A 7,419-nucleotide genomic window follows, 5' to 3' on the forward strand; every position below is an offset into this window, starting at 1 on the left:
CTAGCCAGTTACCGGCCTATCTCCATGCTACAATACCCAGTAAAAGTGATGGAAAAGATGATAACCAAATGCCTACCCACCCTATCTTATCCAACGACTGCACGAAGCTGGCATCCAGTGACCCCCACAATGCTATATTTATTTCTTCCTGACAGACCGCATGTCAGTCAGCCAGGCCCCCTTGGCCTTAAGCTCAAAACAGACAAGATTGAAGTAGTAATCTTTAGCCAAGATACCTCGCTCTGGGAATCCTCCTGGTGGCCTGCTGAACTCAGACCCACACCCCTCCCAGCAACTCATCAGAATAGTAACTCACCATAACCGGCCAAGGCAACGTATTCTCAGTTCGCTGCTTTCACACACTCAAGATGCTCAAGTAGCTCTTCAAGTAGATACCTACCAACACTCACAGAACTGACAGCGAAACCCTTATCCCCAGCAAGATGGACTACGGCAATACACTCTGTGCTGGAATCAATGCTCAACTGACCAGAAGACTCCAAGCCATCCAACTCTCAGTAATCGGGCTCACCCTTCCATTCGGTGCTCACATTACCCTGCATCTCAAAGAGCTTCACTGGCTTCCAATCCACAAACAGGGGCTTTTCAAACTATTCACACACACAAAGCTTTACACAACATTGGCCGTACATACACCAACAACTGCATAAACTTCCACAAACCTACCAGACACCTCTGCTCAGCCAAACTGCTACTTGCACACACCCTACCCCCACATACGCAGAATCAAATCCAACGATTGTGCCTTCTCCTACCTTACGTGAAAGTGTGGAATGCCCTGCTCCTGCACATCACAGCTGCCTCGTGAGTTACTGAATTGTAGATCTGGCTGTTCACCTAGCCTTGGTCGTGGTTTTGCCCATGCAGCTCCTGCTTTCAGTGTCAGGATACCCTCCCAGGTAAGTGGTGAGTTGTGCATTATACAAATCCACATAACATAACGTATAAGGCAATGCAGCGATTTCACTGTCAGTATATATGCAAAAACAAGGAGATGCAGGCAAATGAGGAAGGCAGTGAGACCGAGGTGTAGAATATAAGCACATATTGCCAGATATAGACAGCTTGGGTGGAAGATGTGGAGAACCGTTCTCTGGCATCAGGGGTGGCGGAGCTATGGACGGGCCTTCTGGGGCATAAAGACACAGACACTTCACTGATTGGTCATAATGCATCAAACCAGAAGACGGTGAAACACCTCTGGGGTAGTTTAATTAGAGGCAGTGAGAAGAAACGGATGCTTTGTAACCTTGATTTGGTTGTGTCGTTCCAGCTGCCACTAGTGTTTCACTCACCATTTAATGTCCTTTGGACTTAGTTGTTTCTTTCCCTAGCACTGGGTCCTATTTTCCTTGTCACTTCATACTTTTTTTTCTACGTCCAGTAACGGATATCCTGGTACTACTTAAGGCTTGTCAACTGCTAATTCTGTGGAGAATCGGGTGAAAATACCTTTCTTTGCATCCTTAGAATTATACCCACATAGTATTTATTGTTTTCTTTTAGAACGCTAATAAAAACACCGATTGGATGTAACTAGTCACTGCTAGCCATTCCTCTGAATCTGTTACCAAGATGCCCTCTCACCTGGGGTTCAGAGGGTGGATGACAATATTCTCCCTAAATCCCTGAAGACCAACAGTGGGAGCCCTATGCACCGAGGCCTGGAGAGCAGAGCAGGGAACAGTGTATATTTATCTTGTCTTCTGTTATCCCCATTTGCCTCTGGGGGGGTTGCAAATTGCTAGTTGTGCATTTTCTGTCTTGCAAAGATTCCACGGAGAGGAAGGTTGGTGGACTTGCATCCCAACGTCTGCCTCAAATCTCAACTGCTCTGAGAATCCTGACATTAATACACCTTAATCGTAGAAGTTAAACTTCTGCACCACAGAAAAGGATTTGAAATACATTTGAACCCGAATCAGCAAGCAATTTGATCACCCTAAATGTCCCCCTTGCTTGAGAGCTTAAAATATATGCAGCATGCCAAAACAATGTCATAAGAGTGTTTCTTGATCACACAGATCTGTATCTGATTTAAGAGAATCTGGAGAAATGGGGAGAGAGAATATAACACACAGGGGCCCCAGGGCTGCTGACACCAACCCCATCACCTGTAACATATAGATGGGGCAAAAATGAATCAAATTGAATCGTTTTAAAATTATTTTATAGTTTTTTCAAGATGTATGCAAATCCAGATTATTCATTCCCAGGGAACCTTTCCTATGAGAAGGATCCCAATATGCAATGTCTACCCCACACATTCGTAAAAAGCCACTTACATCAATTTAAAAAAGCCCCTACAAATGTTGATCAATAATCAGTTTGTTCATGATGTGTATGGAAATGCTTCAGAATGAGTACAAATGGGTACTTTTCACTCAGTCGCAAATGTTTGCATGCATCAACGTCCTCCAAAGTAGCTGTCAGGCCAAAGGTGTCTCAAAATATCCACAATCAGTAGACATGAAAGGATAAATAGAGAAAGAAAGGTGTGCAAAGTCCCATCACTGGTTCGAGACTGGCATAGAGTGCAAAGTGACATTCAGCAACATTCTCAGCAGCCCATGTAGGCTTTAATTGGTGCTCCCAGCACAGTGCAAGCACTTTAACCAAATTTACAGACTCAAGTGGCATATTTCTTCTAGTCTCAGTTAAGAGGCCGACATTTAAAGAAATAAGGGCATCTTATTTTTCTTCTTCTTCTGTGTTCCCTCGGACTGTTGCTAACTCTGCTGGCATGCACATTGCGCTTTCTGTGTATACCCCGTATATTAAAACGGATCTAGGGGGTGTCAGAGTCTGACGCTCACCTCTGGCATCTCTCACAAGCACTACAGTGATCAGTCTAAAGAATTACAAAATATTTAGATAAAAAGCCACAACTGAATAAACTCCAGCTTTTAGGCTGATCAGAGGCAAGATTAGACTGTGTGTGAGTGATCGGTGCGCTATTCACAGCATTCACTTGTAATATCCACGCAAATCTGAGATTTACTGGCTCAGTTCACGGTCAGAATTACACCATACTTCCCGGAGACTAGACAATGCTGTGTGATCCGGAGCCAAGCCAGAGAAAAGTTATATTTGTGCATATTGAACACTTTGATTCCACAAATACCAATCGATATAGAAGGGCCAACCTTGTGTGTTGTGGTCAATGTTAATGAAGGCATCCTGGAAATGAAAAACAAGTGCTAGCTGTGGTTTAGAGATATTCAGTTGGCGTGTTCTATTATTTATTTTATTTAGAATATTTATGAAGTGTGATCTGGTCTCACATGACGGTGCTATAAAGAGAAGTGGTAAGTAGACAACATGAGGATAGAAATACTTGTATATACATTTAACACTCAGGACAAAATATGCGTAGAAATACAGAAGACTAGAGCAACACAGTGGGATTGCGAAGGGGAGGGAGAGAAAAAGTTTAAATGGTAGTGGTGCTTAATTTGTAAAACAATAAGGGGTCTATTATAATGGCGGGCGGATCGCCACCGCCCCTATTGGTGGTGGCTATCCGCCCACCATTATTCTCCACCCGCATGCAATTTACCCCCGCCTCATTATGTTGGCGGGGTGTACCGTGGTGGACCGGAAGACCGTCCGCCGCTTTTCAGCCTGGTCGATGAATCGATCGGGCGAAAAAGGTTTGACTATGGTGACACCACCATCCATATTACAATGCATGCAGGGAAAGCCTTTCCGTGGCGAAAGGCACGCGGATTTCGCAGTTGGGGGCCACGGTGGCATCCTAATTGCCGGTGCGGGACCACCGCACCACTGGCAGCCGGTCACAGCACTGCTAGGGTTTCGTCCGCCCGCCATCCTAATAGGCCCCTAAGTGCCGGGAATCTCTGGGCCCGATTCACAGAACTAACTTAAGACAAAATCCTAAACTTACTACCATTTTCGTATTCACAGAAGGCACTTACTCATTTTGATATTCACAGAAGACACTTACTCACTTCGGTATTCACAGAAGTTAGGAGTCCTAACTTTAGGACTCCGAAATGCCTTCTGTGAATACCGAAAGTCTTAAAATTAGGATTTTTCTCAGTTTAGGAGTCCTAAAGTTTGGACTCCTAACTTTACTACTACTAAACTGAGAAAAATCCTAATTTTAAGTCTTTCAGTATTTACAGAAGGCATTTAGGAGTCCTAAAGTTAGGAATCCTATCTTTACTACTACTAAATTGAGAAAAATCCTAATTTTAAGACTTTCGGTATTCACAGAAGGCATTTAGGAGTCCTACAGTTAGGAGTCCTAACTATACTACTACTAAACTGAGAAAAATCCTAATTTTAAGGCTTTCGGTATTCACAGAAGGCATTTAGGAGTCCTAAAGTTAGGACTCCTAACTTCTGTGAATACTGAAATGAGTAAGTGCCTTCTGTGAATACCAAAATGAGTAAGTGCCTTCTGTGAATACCAAAATGGTCGTAGGTTTAGGATTTTGTCTCAAGTTAGTTCTGTGAATCGGGCCCAAAGTTTGGCTCAGAAACCCACAGCCAGTGCTATGAATATTGTGGGTGACAAATACCAATGCAGCGAGTTTGGATTCCCCCTTATGCCTCTTTCATCCACTACCAGACACTCCCGCACCTATACCACACCCTTGGTGGTTCATTTAATTCCTGCTGTCTCCCTTTGTCACTGTTTGTTCACCTTTATCTTGTTCCAACTTTCAACCTTGTTTTTTTTTTCTCTTGTTCTAAGTGCAAGACTGTTGAGGAAAATTCAGGACCCTGTTAGACCTGGCATCTTTTTTGCATGGTTTCCCATGTCTTTCTGCCTCTCATGTCCAGATTCTGATGTAGCCAGATCTTCGTTTTTGCTGGTGTTAGTGCTCTGGGCACTTTACCACTGCTGGCCAGTGCTAAAGTGTAAGTGTCGTGCTGGTGTTAGGGCTCTGGGCATTTAACCACTGCTGACCAGTGCTAAAGTGTAAGTGTCGTGCTGGTGTTAGGGCTCTGGGCATTTAACCACTGCTGACCAGTGCTAAAGTGTAAGTGCTGTAAGTTTACATTTTAACAGTATTTGAATTCCCCATGATTGTCCTATTTGATTTACTATTAAGTCCCTAGTAGAGTGCACTAAGTGCGCCCAGGACCGGTAAATTAAATGCTACTAGTGGGCTGTCAGGGCTGATTGTGCCACCCACATAGGTAGCCCCTCAAACGTGTCTCATGCCTGCCACGGCATCGTTTTTTAACTGCCCTGTGGATCTGACAGGTACACCGACTTTCTAGGCCCAAACCGTCCCTTTTATTACATGTAAGATACCCCTAAGGTAGGCCCTAGGTAGCCCCATGGACAGGGTGCAGTGTATTTAAAAGGTAGAACATGTGCTGGTGAGCTTTTCATATCTTAGTACTGAAAAACTGCAGTTTTTCACTACAGCAAGGCCTATCTCGCCCATAGGTTGGCATTGGAGCTGCCTTATAATATTTTACAGGTGTATCTTCCAATTGGGAGCCTATAGAAAATTGGAGTTTGGTGTCTCTGGACTTACAATTTACAAACACATATTTTAGTGAAGTTATTTTTTAAATTGTTGATCTGAAAATGCCACTTTTAGAAAGTTTGAATAAATGGCAAAGAAATAGCCAGGACTAAGATAAAGTGCGTCTATTGGTCCGTAATCTGCTGAAATAAATAGCAGAACTTTAAATAAGGTGGCCGGATCTCATTTTTTTGAAAGATGTTTCCTACGTCCATTCTGGCCATCAATACTGGAAGTAACCCAGTGTTTAAAGACTTTTAGAAAGTTGGCATTTTTTTTCTTAACCCTTCTGTGCCTCTGCCTGTCCCTAGATTACACGTCTGGGTTGGATTACAGTTGGGCTTTGTAACTTTTGTCAATCTAGACAGTCACAAACAAATGGAGCTAGTTGTGCCCTGCATATCGTGGTGGCTCATCACCAGGCTGATGGGTCTTCCTGAGCTAGAATGGTGGGAGGAGTTGTCAGTTGCAACCAAATAGGGTTGTGTCTATCCCCTCACAAAGCAGTCTTTAGCCCCCAGTAGTGTGTCTGGAGTAAGGGCCAGCAAGGGCAGGGTCTTGTGCACAGTTTTTCTTTTGAAGTTTGCCTACTTCAAAGGTGGAAATGGATATAAGTACTGGACCTCTGACAACATATACTCGGAACACTGTGGGTTGAGGACATTATGCCAGGAAGAAGAGCAGGACAGCTGTCAGAAGGGACTGCCCCTTTGCTTTTTGTTTTGCAGTGTTGGACTGCTAGTTTCTGCTTCAGACCTGGGAGTTAAAGGACTGGACTGTGCTTTCAACATCCTGCTTCCAAACTTCTCCAAGGGCTTGAGTTGAGCTTGCCTCCTGTTAGAGGTCTTAGGACCATCAAAGAGTTACTGGGAGTTCTAGCATGACGAGAGGTGCAAAATCCAGTTCTTGGGCTCTTGGAAGTGAGTTTTCTGTGCTAAACAAGAAAAAAACAGCATTCAATTGAGTAACTTCGGAGCCGGTGCAGCTATCTGACACGGCGCCACTGCCTGCACTAGAGCCGTGGCCCCTGCTCAATGCAATTACTCAGACTTACAGCCCACGGCTCTGAAAAACTGCCCCTGAGGGAGTCCTGAGTACCGCGTGACCAAAGTCTGTGATGCATTACTCCGACTCTAACGTCACATAGGTGGCCTTGTGGTGTGACACTGGCACTGCGAACTCGATGCCGCATGGCTTGACTCTCGACTCTTCATCAACCCTGCACCACAAGTGGAACCGACACATCGTGGCCAACGATGCATCACCTCCCATGTTCCTTGCAAAGTCCTGAGCGTCACTGACTCAATGACTCCACACCACCTCCACTGCCTCACTTGCTTCACTAACGCCTCACCTCCTTTGTGCAATGCGCTGTCCCAAGCACCAACATGTCAGCGACCTCCATCGCAGATCGGGTCACTCCCCACGCCGCTCGGCTCCTCCTCAGTGCGCGTGTCCCCCTCCGCTGCCGCTGCCGTGGTGAGTACGCCTCCGGCGTGCCCCCTGTACTGCTTCCTGCTCTGTGTTGACTGTTTGTACTCATTGTTAACTCGGTGAGTGTCCGTCTGTTTTTGCTCCTTTTGCCCCCATTTGTGCTTGTTTTTCAGGTCTGACTTGCGCTCCTTAGCGCTCCTGCTATTTGTGCCCCTCGCTCCTTGTCTCCCTTGCTCCCCGCTTCCCGCCGCTTCCCCCCTGCGGCCCCACCCACTTTTCTTTCTGTTTCCCGCCGCTGCCTCCCTGCGGCCCTGCCCCCTTCCTCCGGTAGCCACCCATTGGCCGCCCCGCTCCCGCCTCCCAGCTGCTCCTCCCTCCCACTTAGCCTTTTAATGGAGGACGCCGCGCGGAAGCGCAGCGGACGCGCGCAGCTGGCACGCCAAAGGCGCGCCAA

The sequence above is a fragment of the Triturus cristatus genome, chromosome 7 (assembly GCF_964204655.1).
Source record: "Triturus cristatus chromosome 7, aTriCri1.1, whole genome shotgun sequence".
Classification (NCBI taxonomy): Eukaryota; Metazoa; Chordata; class Amphibia; order Caudata; family Salamandridae; genus Triturus; species Triturus cristatus.